This window comes from Homarus americanus, unplaced genomic scaffold, assembly GCF_018991925.1.
Source record: "Homarus americanus isolate GMGI-L3 unplaced genomic scaffold, GMGI_Hamer_2.0 scaffold38036, whole genome shotgun sequence".
NCBI classification, from domain to species: Eukaryota; Metazoa; Arthropoda; class Malacostraca; order Decapoda; family Nephropidae; genus Homarus; species Homarus americanus.
This window is the reverse complement of record NW_024720991.1, coordinates 114243-132950: the sequence shown is the minus strand read 5'-3', so window position 1 is coordinate 132950 and position 18708 is coordinate 114243. Positions and strand designations below refer to the sequence as shown.

General features: G+C 49.1%; 1 long non-coding RNA gene across 1 annotated transcript in view; it reads right to left on the bottom strand.

The window, feature by feature from the left end:
- Positions 1-759: 759 nt before the first annotated feature.
- The window catches only part of LOC121861296, a 130889-nt gene continuing 112940 nt past the window's right edge, over positions 760-18708 (bottom strand). Inside the window, exon 4 of the long non-coding RNA XR_006088004.1 lies at positions 760-807. This is a non-coding gene — a long non-coding RNA (uncharacterized LOC121861296). The remainder of the gene's footprint in view (positions 808-18708) is intronic.

The following is an 18708-nucleotide window of genomic DNA, read 5'->3' as shown; positions in this document are numbered from 1 at the left end:
ATTGTCTGCAACAGTACCAGAGTATGACCTGCTTTACTGTTAGAGTGTGACCTGCACTACCACTATAGTAGAGCGTGGCCTGCACCCCTAAAAGAGTACAGTCTGTGCTAGCACTAGAATGAGGCCTGCATAACCACAAGAGCCTGACCAGCACCACAACAAGAGCAAAGCCCACACTATAATTAAAAAGTGGCCTGCATCACCACTACAGCGTGGTCAGTACCACCATCAGAACGCGGCCTGCACCCCTTCCAAAGTGCGACCTGCACCACCACTTGTACACAGCCTGCACCACCACCAGAGCACGGCCTGCACGGTGAGGTAGGAAAGGTTGACCCTGCGTGAGGCGGACAGGACGGCTGTGGGCCTATTGATCCATCCTTCACACACACACACACACACACACACACACACACACACACACACACACGGCAGTACATAGTGCTGTTGCTGTTTTGGTGGTGGTAGTGCTGTTTTCATGGTGCTGTTACTGTACTGCTGTTCCGCTCATCACCTTGGACACAGCATCACCACTGTGTCCACTTCTAACACGGACACACTTGAGTGACACATTTTCCCCGGACATTGACAAGAGGACATCAGTAGATTATGATGTCCAACAGAGTGAACCCAGGAACTATAGTGGAGTGAGTGAGTGAGTGAACGAAGAAGATAGTGAGTGAAATAAATGAATGAATGAAGCAAGTGAATGAATCAAGTCCTGTCAGGTGAAGACAAAACAACACACAGACATCACTATACCTTAACAGTTGAACCGACGGCGTAAGTCCCTCACTAGACACCCACCTGTGAAAGACAACAATAAAAACTATTAGATATACCGTCATTAACTATACAAATTATATATATATGAATACATGCCATTCAAATTTGACACACATACATACAAACAAACATATACACACCCCTCCCCACAGAACTTGTACCTCCCCACACGAAGCCCACACCTTGTCACGGTCACGTACGGCCTATTCATTACCTACAGCGGCCAGAGGACATACAGGCCTATACCACACACAGGGGCGGTACCTTGAAAACAACCCCTCGACCATTGGCACATAAGGGCCCTTTCCTTCTCCTTGTGGTTATTTCCTTCTTGAAATGAAAAGGTTAAGTTGATGGATTAAAAATAGGAAAGGAGAGGGGAGGGGAGGGAGGGGAGGGGAGGGTAAGGAGGGAGGGAGGGGAGGGAGGGAGGGAGGAGGGTGGAGGGAGGTTAAGGGAGGAGGGTAAGGAGGGAGGGTAAGGGGAGGGGAGGGAGGGGAGAAGGGTAAGGGAGGTAAGGGAAGGAAGAAGAGGGAGGAGAGGAGGTCAACACTTTTCCGAGTTTGATATGTATATGTATATGTGTGTGTATTATATGTATGTATTATATGTATGTGTGTAGGTGTATGTATGTGCGTAAGGCCACCGTGACTTCAGAACCCCCCATCAGACACACCTGCCAATAGGAGTCGACCATGACGTCAACCTGCCTGGCACTGGTCAAACGTGCCACTCACGACCCTACACCTCTTGGCTAACCAGAGACCGTGATAACAGTGACCTCGGGCGGCAGCAACGCAAGTCCGTTTCTATAATATAATATTATATATTTAATCACTCTTCATTTATCATCGCTATTATGTTTGCTCATCAATATATATTTATGTATATCATTGTTTGTATACCTACTGTCTATGTGTACATTGTATACCTGCACTGTCTATGTGTACATTGTATACCTGCACTGCCTATGTGTACATTGTATACCTGCACTGTCTATGTGTACATTGTATACCTGCACTGTCTATGTGTACATTGTATACCTGCACTGTCTATGTGTACATTGTATACCTGCACTGTCTAGTGTACATTGTATACCTGCACTGTCTATGCACATTGTATACCTGCACTGTCTAGGTGTACATTGTATACCTACACTGTTCATGTGTACATTGTATACCTGCACTGTCTATGTGTACATTGTATACCTGCACTGTCTATGTGTACATTGTATACCAGCGCTGTCTATGTGTACATTGTATACCTGCACTGTCTATGTGTACATTGTATACCTGCACTGTCTATGTGTACATTGTATACCTGCTGTCTATGTACATTGTATACCCCTGTCTATGTGTACATTGTATACCTGCGCTGTCTATGTACATTGTATACCTGCACTGTCTATGTGTACATGTATACCTGCACTGTCTATGTGTTTGTATACCTGCGCTGTCTATGTGTCATTGTATACCTGCGCTGTCTATGTGTACATTGTATACCTGCTGCCATGTGTACATTGTATACCTGCACTGTCTATGTGTACATTGTATACCTGCACTGTCTATGTGTGCATTGTATACCTGCACTGTCTATGTGTACATTGTATACCTGCACTGTCTATGTGCATTGCATACCTGCGCTGTCTATGTGCATTGTATGCGCTGTCTATGTGTACATTGTATACCTGCACTGTCTATGTGCATTGTATACCTGCACTGTTCATGCGCATTGTATACCTGCGCTGTCATGTGTACATTGTATACCTGCACTGTCTATGTGTACATTGTATACCTGCACTGTCTATGTGTACATTGTATACCTACTGTCTATGTGTACATTGTATACCTGCACTGTCTATGTGTGTACATTGTATACCTGCGCTGTCTATGTGTACATTGTATACCTGCACTGTCTATGTGTACATTGTATACCTGCACTGTCTGGGTGTTGACCTGCACTGTCTATGTGTACATTGTATACCTGCACTGTCTATGTGTACATTGTATACCCGCACTGTTCATGTGCATTGTATACCTGCGCTGTCTATGTGTACATTGTATACCTGCGCTGTCTACGTGTACATTGTATACCTGCGCGCTGTATAGTGTACATTGTATACCTGCGCTGTCTATGTGTACATTGTATACCTGCACTGTCTATGTGTACATTGTATACCTGCGCTGTCTATGTGTACATTGTATACCCGCACTGTCTATGTGCATCATACCTGCGCTGTTTATGGTACTTTGTATACCTGCACTGTTCAGGTGTACATTGTATACCTGCGCTGTCTAGGTGTACATTGTATACCCGCACTGTCTATGGTACATTGTATACCGCTGTCTATGTACATTGTATACCTGCACTGTCTATGTGTACATTGTATACCTGCACTGTCTATGTGTACATTGTATCGTGGCATATTGCATACCTGCACTGTCTATGTGTACATTGTATACCTGCGCTGTCTATGTGTACATTGTATACCTGCACTGTCTATGTGTACATTGAATATTATCTGCGTACATTGTCACCTGCACTGTCTATGTGTACATTGTATACCTGCGCTGTCTATGTGTACTGTATACCTGCACTGTCTATGTGTACATTGTATACCTGCGCTGTTTATGTGTACATTGTATACCTGCACTGTCTTGTGTACATTGTATACCTGCACTGTCTATGTGTACATTGTATACCTGCGCTGTCTATGTGTACATTGTATACCTGCATTGGTCTATGTGTACATTGTATACCTGCACTGTCTATGTGTGCATACATTGTTCGCGCTGTCTATGTGTACATTGTATACCTGCACTGTCTATGTACATTGTATACCTGCACTGTCTATGTGTACATTGTATACCTGCACTGTCTATGTACATTGTATACCTGGCTGTCTATGTGTACATTGTATACCTGCACTGTCTATGTGACATTGTATACCTGCACTCTATGTGTACATTGTATACCTGCGCTGTCTATGTGTACATTGTATACCTGCACTTTATGTGTACATTGTATACCTGCACTGTCTATGTGTACATTGTATACCTGCACTGTCATGTGTACATTGTATACCTGCACTGTCTATGTGTACATTGTATACCTGGCTGTCTGGTGTACATTGTATACCTGCACTGTCTGTGTACATTGTATACCTGCACTGTCTATGTGTACATTGTATACCTGCACTGTCTATGTGTACATTGTATACCTGCGCTGTTCATGTGTACATTGTATACCTGCACTGTCTATGTGTACATTGTATACCTGCACTGTCTATGTACATTGTATATATTCTGTTATTGTTATTGTTATGTATATTATGCTGTCTATGTGTACATTGTATACCTGCACTGTCTATGTGTACATTGTATACCTGCATCTGTGTACATTATACCTGCCTGTCTATGTGTACATTGTATATCTATGTGTACATTGTATACCTGCTGTCTATGTTTGTATACTGCATGTCTGTGTGTACATTGTATACCTGCACTGTCTATGTACATTGTATACCTGCACTGTCTAGGTGTACATGTATACCTGCACTGTCTATGTGTAACACACACACTGTCTATGTACATTGTATACCTGCACTGTCTATGTGTACATTGTATACTTGTCTATGTACATTGTATACCTGCACTGTGTCTATATACAATGAATTAATGTGAATTTTATAACGATTTTAATAATAAATATCCATCTATCTATTTGTGTATCTATTAAAATGTTTATTTATCTGACTGTTTATCATCGATCTATCTATTTATCTACCTATCATATCCATCCACCTATCTGGCTACCTATCTGTCTATCCATCCACCTATCTGGCTACCTATCTGTCTATCCATCCACCTATCTGGCTACCTATCTTCTATCCATCCACCTATCTGGCTACCTATCTGTCTATCCATCCACCTATCTGGCTACCTATCTATCCATCCACCCTGTCTACCTCTCTCTATATCCATCCACCTATCTATCCTATCTGTCTATCCATCCACCTATCTGGCTACCTATCTGTCTATCCATCCACCTATCTGGCTACCTATCTGTCTATCCATCCACCCTATCTGACACCTATCTGTCTATCCATCCACCTATCTGGCTACCTATCTGTCTATCCATCCACCTATCTGGCTACCCATCTGTCTATCCATCCACCTATCTGGCTACCTATCTGTCTATCCATCCACCTATCTGGCTACCTATCTGTCTATCCATCCACCTATCTGGCTACCTATCTTTCTGTCTATCTACAAGCAAATTGTAACTCAATTTTGCCATTAAAGTTGTTAAACCAAAACTACCTCTCTCTATCTATCTATCAATATAACTATCGATCTATTTGTCTACACCGTCCGTCTATCAATCCACTCAACCATTTGTCTATCTTTAAGTCTATCGCTCTCGGAATACGTCAACGAACTGGTCACTTTCACTCGCTCCAGGCAGAGTGTGTGTGTGTGTGGTGAGAGTGTGTGTGTGTGTGTGTGTGTGGGGGCGCATCATCACTGGCCCAGATAAGACCTATATATCCCTCCCCTCCCCATCTTTTCCTCGGATATTTGTGAAGCAGTTGGGGACGTTTACGACCCCACAGAACTACATTTCCTGCCGGAGGAAGACAGAATGCAGCACTACCACCACCACCAGCAGGACATCCGGACCGTGCAGCACTACCACCACCAGCAAGACGTGCAGCATCTACAACCAGCAGCGCAGGACGTGCAGCACTACACCAGCAGGACGTGCAGCACTACCACCACCAGCAGACGTGCAGCACTACCACCAGCAGGACGTGCCACTACCAGCAGCAGGACGTGCACTACCACCACCAGCACAGGACTTGCAGCACTACCACCACAGCAGCAGGACTTGCAGCACACCACCAGCAGCAGGACGTGCCACTACCACCACCAGCAGGACGTGCAGCGCATACCCACCCAGAGGACGTGCAGCACTACCACCAGCAGGACGTGCGCCACCACCACCACCAGCAGGACGTGCAGCACTACCACCACCACCAGCAGGATGCCGTTCTACCACCACCAGCAGGACGTGCAGCACTACCACCCACCAGCAGGACGTGCCAGCACTACCACCACCAGCAGCGGGACGCAGCATACCACCATCAGCAGGACGCGCAGTACTACCACCACCAGCAGGACGTGCCTTTACCACCACCAGCAGCAGGACGTACGCACTACCACCACCACCAGCAGGACGTAGCACTACCACCATCAGCAGGACGCGCACACGCAGCAGCAGGACGTACGCAGCACTACCACCACCACCAGCAGGACGTGCAGCACTACCACCACCACAGCAGGACGTGCAGCACTCACCACCACCAGCAGGACGTGCAGCACTACCACCACCAGGACGTGCAGCACTACCACCACCAGCAGGCGTGCAGCACTACCTCCACCGCAGCAGGACGTGCCATCCTCCACCAGCAGCAGGACGTGCAGCACTACCACCATCAGCAGCAGGACGTGCGCATCACCACCAGCAGCAGGACGTGCAGCACTACACCACCAGCAGCAGGACGTGCAGCACTACCACCGCAGGACGTGCAGCACTACCACCACCACCAGCAGGACGTCGGCACTACCTCCACCACCACCAGGACGTGCAGCACACCTCCACCAGCAGCAGGACGTGCAGCACTACCACCACCAGCAGGACGTGCCATCTACCACCACCAGCAGGATGTGCAGCACTACCACCACCACCAGCAGGACGTGCAGCACTACCACCACCAGCAGCAGGACGTGCAGCACTCACCACCAGCAGGACGTGCAGCACTACCACCACCAGCAGGACGTGGCCTCCCACCACCAGCAGGACGTGCAGCACTACCACCACCAGCAACAGGACGTGCAGCACTACCACCAGCAGCAGGACGCACTACCACCACCAGCAGCAGGACGTGCAGCACTACACCACCAGCAGCAGGACGTGCAGCACTACCACCACCAGGACGTGCAGCACCACCACCAGGAGCAGGACGTGCAGCACTACCACCAGCAGCAGCAGGACGTGCAGCACTACCACCACCAGCAGGGACGTGCAGCACTACCACCACCAGCAGCAGGACGTGCAGCACTACCTCCCAGCAGCAGGACGTGCAGCACTACCACCACAGGCAGGACGTGCAGCACTACCACCACCAGCAGCAGGACATACGCATTACCACCACCACCATCAGGACGTGCAGCACTACCACCACCAGGAACGTGCACTACCACCAGCAGCAGGACATGCAGCACTACCACCACCACCAGCAGGACGTAGCGCACTACCACCAGCGGACGTGCCACTACCGCACCACCAGCAGGACGCATCACCACCCCAGCAGCAGGACGTGCCTCTACCACCAGCAGCAGGACGTACGCTACCACCACCACCAGCAGGACGTGCAGCACTCCACCACCAGCAGGACGCAGACTACCACCAGCAGGACGTACGGCACTACCTCCACCACCAGCAGGACGTGCCTTCACCACCACCACCAGCAGGACGTGTAGCACTACCACCACCAGGACGTGCAGCACTCCCCACCACCAGCAGGACTGCAGCACTACCACCACCACCAGCAGGACGTGCAGCATACTACCACCACCAGCAGGACGTGCCTACACCACCAGGACGTGCCATTCACCCCACCACCAGTAGCAGGACGTGCAGCACTACCTCCACCACCAGCAGGACGTGCGCTACCACCACCACAACAGGACGTGTAGCACTACCACCACCAGGACGTGCAGCACTACCCCACCACCAGCAGGACGTGGCACTACCTCCACCAGCAGGACGTACCACTCACCTCCACCAGCAGGACGTGCCACTACCTCCACCAGCAACGGACGTGCAGCACTACCACCACCAGCAGCAGGACGTGCAGCTACCACCACCAGGAGCAGGACGTGCAGCACTACCACCACCAGGAGCAGGACGTGCACCACTACCACCACCAGGAGCAGGACGTGCAGCACCACCACCACCAGCAGGACGTGCACCACCACCAGTGGGCGTGCAGCACCACCACCACCAGCAGGACGCACTACTACCACCAGCAGGACGTGCAGCACCACCACCAGCTGTTAGCAGGACCCCAGTGGAGAACTCAATAGTGACTGTATCCTCCACAGGTCAAGAGAACCCTGCCAGCCTGCACCACACCCACGTCACCCCCTCCCCCCCATCACGACCCAAATTTTGGGGTAACCTCTCTCTCTCTCTCTCTCTCTCTCTCTCTCCTCTCTCTCTCTCTCTCTCCTCTCTTTTCTCTCTACACAATACTTGAACAACACACACACACACACACACACACACACACACACACACACACACACACACACACACACACACACACCCCTCCATTCCTTAACGTATTACAAGTATCGTCACGCAGACCCAGTACCGTATACTTACAGCTATTGATCCAAGGAAGGGCAAATTCTCACACACACACACACATATGCGTGAGTGATCCTTAAAATCCATAGCATTACGGGACGCCCACGCATGCAACGGTGCGTTAGTTACGAGGTCTTCCAAGACACGCACGTTGTGGCGCACCTGTGTTACCTGCGTCTGTAATGTGACCTGGTTTTAATTTTATTTTTTTACGCACTCACGCAACGACACACGTACACGAACACACTCCCTCGATCACGAAAAATACGCACTAATGCTACAACGCGCTCACATTAACACCCCTCATTCGTCTGCACTAAGTAACGCACTCACGCAACGTTTCACCCACAATTTACACAAATACTCAAGCACGCCCATGGAATCAGTCACACACACACCTATACAAATATACACACAACTATACAAACACACACACACACATACGCACACCAATGTACTCAACGCACCTAAACACAACCAACATTAGGCATACGAGGATACGAGGAACCGCTAATGATCCAACCAGTCATTTTGTGGTCGCCGCCTCCTTATGTCCCGGGACGGTCCTACCACCAGTCAGGTCCAGGTCTGGTGTGAGAATCGGTACACATGGTCCAGTCATCGAAACACCTGTTATGGGATTCGATATACCTAATGTAGGATTCGGTTCATTTTGACAAGGATTCGATCCATCTGAAGTGGTTTATGGATACCTGGTGTGAATTTCGGATACCTGGTGTGAGTTTCGGATACCTGGTGTGAGTTTCGGATAAAAATAAACAACCTGGTGACCTTCCCTACTAACGCCTGGTGACCTCCCCTACTAACGCCTGGTGACCTCCCCTACTAACGCCTGGTGACCTACCCGGGGCGTCACCAGCAGGAAGAACAAGAGGGCAACTTTCCCTCAACGCTTTTCTTCTCAAGTTGTGTAAACAAAAATTTTCTCGAAAAATTTTTCACCAAAGTTTTCTGGCGTGTGGAAACCTCATTTGGCGACTGAGGTTTACAGGACTACCCACGCTTTACACGCCCGCACGCCCACCCACTCACTCACCACAGCCGACCACCCACTCACTCACCACAGCCACCCACCCACTCACTCACCCCAAAAACCCATCCACCCACCCATTCATCCCAGCCGCCCTCTCACCCCAAACACCCACCCACTCACTCATTCCACCCCAGACACCTACTAACACCTACTCCACCCACTCACACCATTCATTCACCCCACACACTCCATCCATTCATTCAATTCCACACACTCACCCATTCATCTGGCTCCCCACACGCTCACCCATTCATTCACCCCACACATCTACCCACTCATTCACTCACACCAGCCGCCCACCCGCCCACTCACTCACCTCAGCCGCCCACCCATCCACCCCATAACATAATCTCTCTTATAAATAATTACACCAAATCTATGGAATAAAAGTGACCCGGAAATAATTAATAGCTAAATCTGCAATGTTATGATGGCCGAACGACAAACGCTGCTATTTGCTATTTAATATCTTTTTGCACGTTTATGTCATACTAGCAGCCTTTACTAGTCGCCAAATTATGATGTTATACTAGCTGATTGAAGATACGGACTTGTGGTAGGCTGAGGTTACAACCACCATCATCATTACCACAATCCTGACCTATTACCACAACCATTACTACTACCACCACCACCACCCCCACCACAAACACCACTACCAAAACCACCACCCAAACCTATCATAATCCACCACACCACAACCACAGGCTACTACTACAACCATTAATCATAACCCACAACCTTTATACTTACCCACAACCACCACAACCCTCACCACAAATACTACATTATCCAAACCCACCCCTCACCACCACACTGACCCCCGCCTCCCATCCCCACCAGTAGCCCTAGGAGGGGGTGGTGGTGGCGGCAAGTGACAGGCCCAACAAACTAACACTTCCCTCGCAAATTAATTCCTTACTCACGCAATCACCATCAACAAAAGACCTCTGAGTTTTTCCCTCTAAAGTTTTGACTCGAGACAATCTGTTCCACTCGACCCTTAAACGAGACAAACTAATCATTCCCAGTCAGGAGTAAATCAGCGTGGCGGGGGGCGGAGGGGTGGGGGCGAGGGGTGGGGGGGCGAGGGGTGGGGGCAGGGGTGGGGGCGAGGGGTAGGGACGAGGGAAGAAGGGGAAGGTGGGGGCGAGGGGTGGGGGGGCGAGGGGTGGGGCGAGGGGTGGGGGCGGAGGGGTAAAGGCGAGGGGTGGGGCGAGGGGTACAAGGAGGGGTAGGGGCGAGGGGTAGGGGGAAAGGGGGGTAGGGGAGAGGGGATTGGGAAGGAGGAAAAGGAGGAGGAGTAAGGAAGGAGACGGTTAAGTTTGGAATGGGGGAGGAATAAAAGGGGGAAGAGGTTATGTTTTGGGAGGGGATGGTATGGGTTAGGGGGAGGAGGGAGTGAGCGAGAAGGAAGGAATAGGATAGGAGGGGGAAGTGTGGGAGGGAAAAATAAAAGGGAGAAGGATGCAATGAGGGAAGTATATGAGAGGAAAGGATAGAGGTGGTAGGGAGAGGGAAAGAAGAGGAGAAAGGGGGGGGGAGGGGAAGAGAAAGGGGGGAAGAGAGGAAGACGAAGGGAAGTGACTGGTAATAGGGAGGAGGAGAGACGCTAACAAACAATGAGAGTAAGGTGGAAGAGGGAGGGAAGGAGGGGGGGAAGGAGGGGGGGGGTATCAGGAAGGGTGAATGAGATGTTTGTGAGCGTGTGAGTACGATGACACCCACCTGCTCACACGGGCTCACAATTATTATCGTTTCGGGGTACAGTCTTGTCGTGTGCTGCTCATAATTCAGAGGGGGAGGAGGAGGCAGGATAGGAAGGGGGAGGAAGAGGCAGTATAGGAAGAGGAGGCAGCATAGGAGGGGGACGGAGAAGGGCGAAAAAAGATAATGGAGAGAGTAGAACACGAGGAGGAAGAATAACCTTGAAGGATAATGAAGAGGAGAAGGGGAAGGGGTAGAGTACGAAGAGGAGGAAGAGGAGGCAAAAACAATTAAGAGGAGGAAGAAGAACGTGAGGTGAAAGAAGAAACGGGTAAGATAAAAAAAATAATCAAATGAACAATGAGCAAAATGAGGAGAAATAATGAATACTTGTAAAGGTAACATTAAAAATAAAAGTGAGAGAGAGTGTGTGTGTGTGTTCTAGTGAAAGAGTGTGTGTTGCAGCGAAAGCGGGTGCGAGTTCATAAGAGTGAGAGTTGCAGTGAAGGCGAGAGTGAGAAGAAAAGTGCTGGGTCAGCCGTCCTCACCCAAGCGGCCACCACTAAACCCAGCTTTGATCGCCTCATACTGTGCCTGTGTCTCGCTAACCACAGGAGAGTGTTAGCTAATAAAACACACACACACACACACACACACACACACACACACACACACACACACACACACACCGTCTGAGCCTATGAATCTGAAAGACCCGCCATTGCAATAACGCCCACAAACCACTTTTGCATACCACCCTACCCACCACCCACAACCCACCTCGCATACCCCTCCTAACCAATTCTTGCAGGCACAACACCTCCCCCCCACCCCCTCCGCACGCACAAGGTCCACTATACAGAACAAAGCGGGTCGTAGTGACGTAGGGACTGAGGGGCGGAGCGTGCCTGTAGGGGTCATAAGAGAGCCTCGGACACCGTAAATAAAAAGCAGCCTGCCCGACCACCACCACGCTCACCCTCTATAACGCGACACTGGAAAATTGAGGCTGAAATTAGTTTAGCGTTGAGTCGCAGTGCAGCTGTCTCATCATGCGTGCCACCTCCCCATGGCTCTATGAGGGGCCCAAACACCTCACCTCTCCCTCCCCTCACTAGCTACGGGGAATAGTTCCTTACTGTAATGGGGAATGAGGCAAGAGGGGGGAAGGGGGTGTACATGTCTCTTGGGGTACTCACCACCAAAGGGGTATGTTTAATGCAATGATGAAGGAGAGAGAGAGAGAGAGAGAGAGAGAGAGAGAGAGAGAGAGAGAGAGAGAGAGAGAGAAGTAATACTCAGTAGGGAGGATGACAGCCACTGACTACCTGTTGGACAAATGAGAAGTGATGAAGCCCGCGATACTAAGGCACTCCCTGGAAAGTGCTACTATAAAACACCAGGCAGTGCCACCCACCAGGGAAGATTAAGTAGTTCCCGCAGAGAAGGCAAGAGACCAGTGCCAGTAGGGAGGGCCACACCAAGCGGGGAGAGGACACTGCTAGTAGGGATGAAAAGAAAGTGCCATTAAAGAAGACCAAACAGTGACACTTGATGACTCGCCCAGTGCCACTAGACAATGTAGTGAGTGTCTGTATGAGGGAGGGAGGGAGGGAGGACGGCGGTTGTAAGGGAACAAGAGAGGGAGGGAGGAAGAGTGGGAAGGGGGAGTTTGTCTAAAAGTAAAGATAGGAAGGAAGGAGGGGAGAGGGAGGGGAGAAAGAAGGAAAAGAAGGAGAGAAGGAAAATTAAGGGGTTGTCTAAAAGTACAGATAGGGAGGAAGGAAAAGACGGAGGAGGGAAGGAAAGGGAGGGAGGAGGGAGGGAGGGGTTACAGGGTATACATGCAAGCTGCAGTAAGCACTCCAGCGGGGGGGGGCAGGGCAGACTCTCTAGTGCCATGACGCAGCTTATACACTGAGTGACATCCTTGTTATACTACCAAGTCTGTCTGTCACACACACACACACACACACACACACACACACACACACACAAACACACACAAACACACACACACACAAACACACACACACACACACACACGTACGTACGTACGTGCACGCGCGCACACACAAAACACGTCGATGATGAGGTGTACAGATCGGCTGACACGAACAGAAAAATAATGATGCACTTGGCAGCGAGGCAAATATTCAATAAAAAAAGCCGTGTCCAAGGCTTAACCCAACCACTTGTTAAACCTTTTTTAACCTAACCTGACCAAAACCTTAAACTAACCTAACCAAGACCTTAACCTAACCTAACCTAAGACCATAACACCCCCTCCCCCTCAGATAGCGTTAAGGTATTTAATTCTCAGGTGACATAAGCTTGGATGCCTAATCTTCAGGTGATACGACACAACCGTTCCTAAAAACAGCACGAGTTGAGTTTTAAAGATTGTTTTTCTCTTGGCGTTATGTACAAGGAAAAAAAATGGTAAAATAGTAACATCAAAAGGTAGTGGAGGCGGACTGAGGGGGTGTGGGTGCCTCTCCTCAACATAACTTTAGACTATACAGGAAAATATATCACTGCTTTAATTTGTGATGGTGTGAGGGGACAGTTGAGTGTGTTACAGTGTATTAGGATCACCTGATGATTAAACCCCTTAGTTTATTTCACCTGAAGATTAACTACCCTGATGCTAACCTAACTTAACCCGAACCCAACGCTAACTTAACCCAAAGCTACTCGATCTTAACCTAACCAAACACTAACCTTACTTAACCAATCGCTAACCTAACCACACGCTAACCAAACTTAATCCTTTACTAACCTAACCAATCGCTAACCTAACTTAATCCTTTACTAACCTAACCAAACGCTAACCTAACTTAATCCATCACTAACCTAACCAATCGCTAACCTAACTTAATCCTTTACTAACCTAACCAATCGCTAACCTAACTTAATCCTTTACTAACCTAACCAAACGCTAACCTAACTTAATCCATCACTAAACCTAACCAATCGCTAACCTAACTTAATCCTTTACTAACCTAACCAAACGCTAACCTAACTTAATCCATCACTAACCTAACCAATCGCTAACCTAACTTAATCCTTTACTAACCTAACTAAACGCTAACCTAACTTAATCCAACACTATTCTAACCTAATCCAACACTAACCTAACCTAACCCCCCCCCCCAGGTAGAGCTAGTATAGAAAGAACAGGTGAAATAAGCCGGGGGGGTTAATCTTCAGGTGATCCGTGAGCTCTACACCCTAGGATAAGAGAACACATCTACTTACGTCTGTCACAGCTTAAATTGAGTGTGGTAATGCAGTGTCACACCTCCAGGTAGGAGAGCCAAGTTAGTTATGAACGTGGTGGTAGATGGGGATAGAGGAGGAGGAGGATGATGGTAGAGGAGGTTGATGCTGGTGGGCGGAGGTAGAAGAGGGTGGTGGGAGATGGAGGTAGTGGAGGATGCTGGTGGGTGGAGGAGGAAGTTGCTGCTGGTGGGTGAAGGAGGAGGATGCTGACTGAACGTTCACAGTTTAAACTCTGGCCAGTAGTCAGGTCCCTCAACTCTTTTTACCTGGTATTTAAACTTTAAATGCGGATCGTTGAGGAAGAGCGGGGAGGAGGGGGCAGGATTCATGGTCAAGCAGGACCAGTAAAGTCCGTTAATGGTGTGTGAGCAGGTGAGTGCGCCAGGTAGGCTGGCCGGCTGGACGCGCGCCAACATTTTAAACACCAAATTCACTGAGGCGGCAGAAACCAGCTGGTAGCGACCGAGGCCATGGTCGACGCTGCCCTGGACTGACCGGTGCTTACATCCGCTAACAGCCCACGCCTAGGCTTGGCATCTTGCCATTTACGAGTACTATTGTCGGAGAACTGCACCCCGTCATCCTTACGTCGCCGCCAGGCCTCACAGCCACCAACCCTCCTCCTCCCATACCCCATACAAGCTGCGCATGCGCCACTCTCAACCAATGGCTACAAAGCGCGCCAAATTGACCGGCGCTGATTGGTTGAGAGAGGTGGCATCTTGGAGGCGCGACACTTGAAGACAGACACATGACAAGAAACACCATTATACACGTTTACTTAAGTGTCGGGGCGTGACTTACGACATGACGGTGGCAGTAAAGGCAGGAGACGACGAGGACAGACAGACTGACTCACCAGCAGAAGCTAAACCCGACACGGTCTCTGGGTTTATTGGCCGAGATGGATCCAGTAAACGAGTTTCCTTCAAGCCTCAAATCCCAGCAGTGTGCAAAGATTCAAAATGTGCTGTGTCACCTTGTGTGTCAGCTGAGCCGAGACTTACCCTCCCGTCTTATCCCTCCTACACTCCCTCCCTGTTCACAAGACAACATGAATCACAAGGCGGAGGTTTAAGCAAGATGGGGGAATTTAAACCCATGCTCTTTACTGGTTATCAGCCCCCCCCCACCCCCCCTCTCTCTTGCACACCAGTCTGACTCGTATCAAAAGAGTATAAATATTTTTTTAAATATATCAGAAACACTGAAACGTTTCCACCACCAACAGATAATGATCAACAATGGAGAATAAATAATAAAACAGCAAAATAAATAATAGTAGAGAATACATAAATGGCTAATAAAAATAATAATAACCAATAATAACTATAACAAAATAATAACAATAATATACGAAACAGACATAACTTAAACAACAGGTCAATAAAAACAAAAGAGTAACTAAACGCGAACATATAAAATTGCAATAGATAAAATAAAGGGTTAAAAATGTGTGCAATTTGGGCCGGAGGCAGAACACTGTTGCCAGCCTCATCGACACACGGGACCGGTTATATCACGCCAACCGCCACCACTGTATGTATTACTAGCCACCACAACCACCATTACTGTATACTAGCCACCACAACCTGCGCCACAACCACCATTACTGTATACTAGCCACCTGGCCTATACAACCACCATGCTGTGCTAGCCACCACAGCCATAGCCACACAACCACATTACCCAGCATGCTAGCCACCTTTACGCCACAACCATCATTAATGTATGCTATACCACAGCCCCTGCGCCACAACCACCATTACTGTGCTAGCCACCTGGCCTGCCACAACCACCATTACTGTATGCTAGCCACACAACCTGCGCCTAGCCACCATTACTGGCCCTGCTAGCCACCTAGCCTATACCAGCCACCATTGCTGTATGCAGCTGTCTGTGCGCACAACCATCCTCATTACAGCATACTGTACCACAACTGCCACAACCACCATTACTGTATGCTAGCCACACACAACCCCTGCGCCACAACCACCATTACACAGCATACTAGCCCACACCACAACCTGTACAACCATCATTATGACATGCTAGCCACACAACCCCTGCGCCACAACCACCATTACTGTGTGTGTGCCACCACAACCTGCGCCCACAACCACCGTACCATATACTATTGCACCACAGCCTGCGCCACATACACCATTACTGTTATGCTAGCCACCACAACCTGCGCCACAACCACCATTACTGTATGCTAGCCACCCACCTTACAGAGCCACAACCACCATTGCCAGCATACTAGCACGCACAACCTGCACAACCACCATTTTTGTATACTAGCCACACAGCCTGCACCACAGCCACCACATTGCAACCTTCCCCAGCCACACAACCTGCGCCACAACCACCATTACTGTATACTGTACACCACAACCTGCGCCACAACCACCATTACTGTATACTAGCTATCACAACCTACGCCACTAACACTCCTACTAGTACGATTTCACTTGCCACAATAGCAACCAGCACCACAACCACCAGTATACCTGTCATCGCAAACTGCACCATTACCACCACAACCTGCACCACTATCATCACAACCAGCAATACCATCACAACCTACACTACCACCATAACCTGCACTACCACCACAGCCTACACTACCACCATAACCTGCACTACCACCACAACCTGCACTACCACCATCACCATAACTTACACCATACATACCACAACCTATACCACCAGCACTATAATTGCCCCCCACTCCCTCCCTGTTTAGAAACTATAACATGACAACGACCGAAATCTGATCAATAAACAGACAATATAAAGTTACCATTATTGAAGCAACTGACTTTCAAACATACCGATACAGAGTTAATATTGTTAAAAGTTGAAGACGTGGTTGACGTGGTTGGCGTGGTTGACGTGGTTGGCGTGTAGTGTGCAAGAAGCTGGGAAGTAATAACATGTAAATATTATACTTTTACGTGTATATATTATCAATACTTTTATATGTAGGAATATTACCTGTGTGTTTATTACCTGTGTGGCGATATTACTTTATATGTATGACTCACCACCACGACCTACCATTATTTCTCCTTCACATACCCTCACCACCTCCCATCCACCCTCACCACCTCCCACCCACCCTCACCACCCCCTACCCCTCACCCACCTCTTACTCCGTACCACAATCCCTCACCACCACCACCTCCCCACACACCTCCCCACTCCCTGCCTCACCCCACCCTCACCACTCCCTACCCCTCACAATCCCTCACCACCACCCCTCACACCTCCACCCCCTACCCCTCACCCACCCCTCACCTCCTACACTCTCTGTCCTCACCACCTACCTCCCACCCACCTGCCACCTGTACACACCACCACCTACCCCTCACCCCACCCCTCCTACCCCCTACCTCCCTAATCCCCTCACCACACACACCTCACCCCACCTCACCACCACCCATCCCACCTCACACCTCCACCTCACCCACCTCCCCACCCTCCCTACCCCTCACCCATCCCTCACCTACCACCTCCCACCCCACCTCCTGCTTCCCCTCACCACCCCCTACCCCTCACCACCCCCTACCCCTCACCTACCCCCCTCTACACCCCTACCCCTCCACACCCCCTACCCCTCACCACCCCCTACCCCTCACCTCCAACCTACCTCAGTTTTCCTCCCCCAACTTAAACCACTCTCACTATTGGCTTCACCTGATCCAGAGTCACTAACGTTCTCGAGACATTTTTTCCCGGTAAGTAAAGACGAATCAAGATTCTTAGAACATCCAAACTGGTTTTTTTCCCCACTAACTAAAATGTGGTTAGATAAGGTTAAGTTGGTTTAAGTTAGGTTAGTTTAAGATTGGGTAAGGATAAGTTTGATTAGGTTAAGTTAGTTGATTAGATTAGGTTGGTTAGGTTAGTCAAGAATAAGTTAGGTTAAGTTCAGTTTAGATTAATTTAGTGAGGTTAGTTAAGAATAAGTTAGGTTAGGTTAGGCCAGGTTAGGTTAGGTTAGGTCAGGTTAAATTCTACTTCCATTTAAGTAAGCAACTCTGAACAGCACTTAACCAATTAGAGACGTGCGTACTCAACAAAAGTTGCGGAGGCGGAATAAAAAAAAACCTTTGAAGGAATTATCAACAAATGGTGACCTGTGGGGTGGGGGAGGGGAAAGGGGAAGGGGGGAACGCAGGAACACAAGAACGAAGGAAACTGCAGCGGGCCTATTGACCCATACTGGGCAGTCCCATTTACTGTACACCCAACCCAGATCGCTCATATATCCAACCAACCTATGTTTAAAGCAATCCAGTGTGTACGAGTTAATGGTGATGTTTGGTAACTTGTTCCACTCGTCCACTACTCTATTTACAAACCAATGTTTACCTCTCTCGCGCCTAAATCTAAATTTGTCTAATTTAAAACCAGTGTTACGAGGGGGAAGG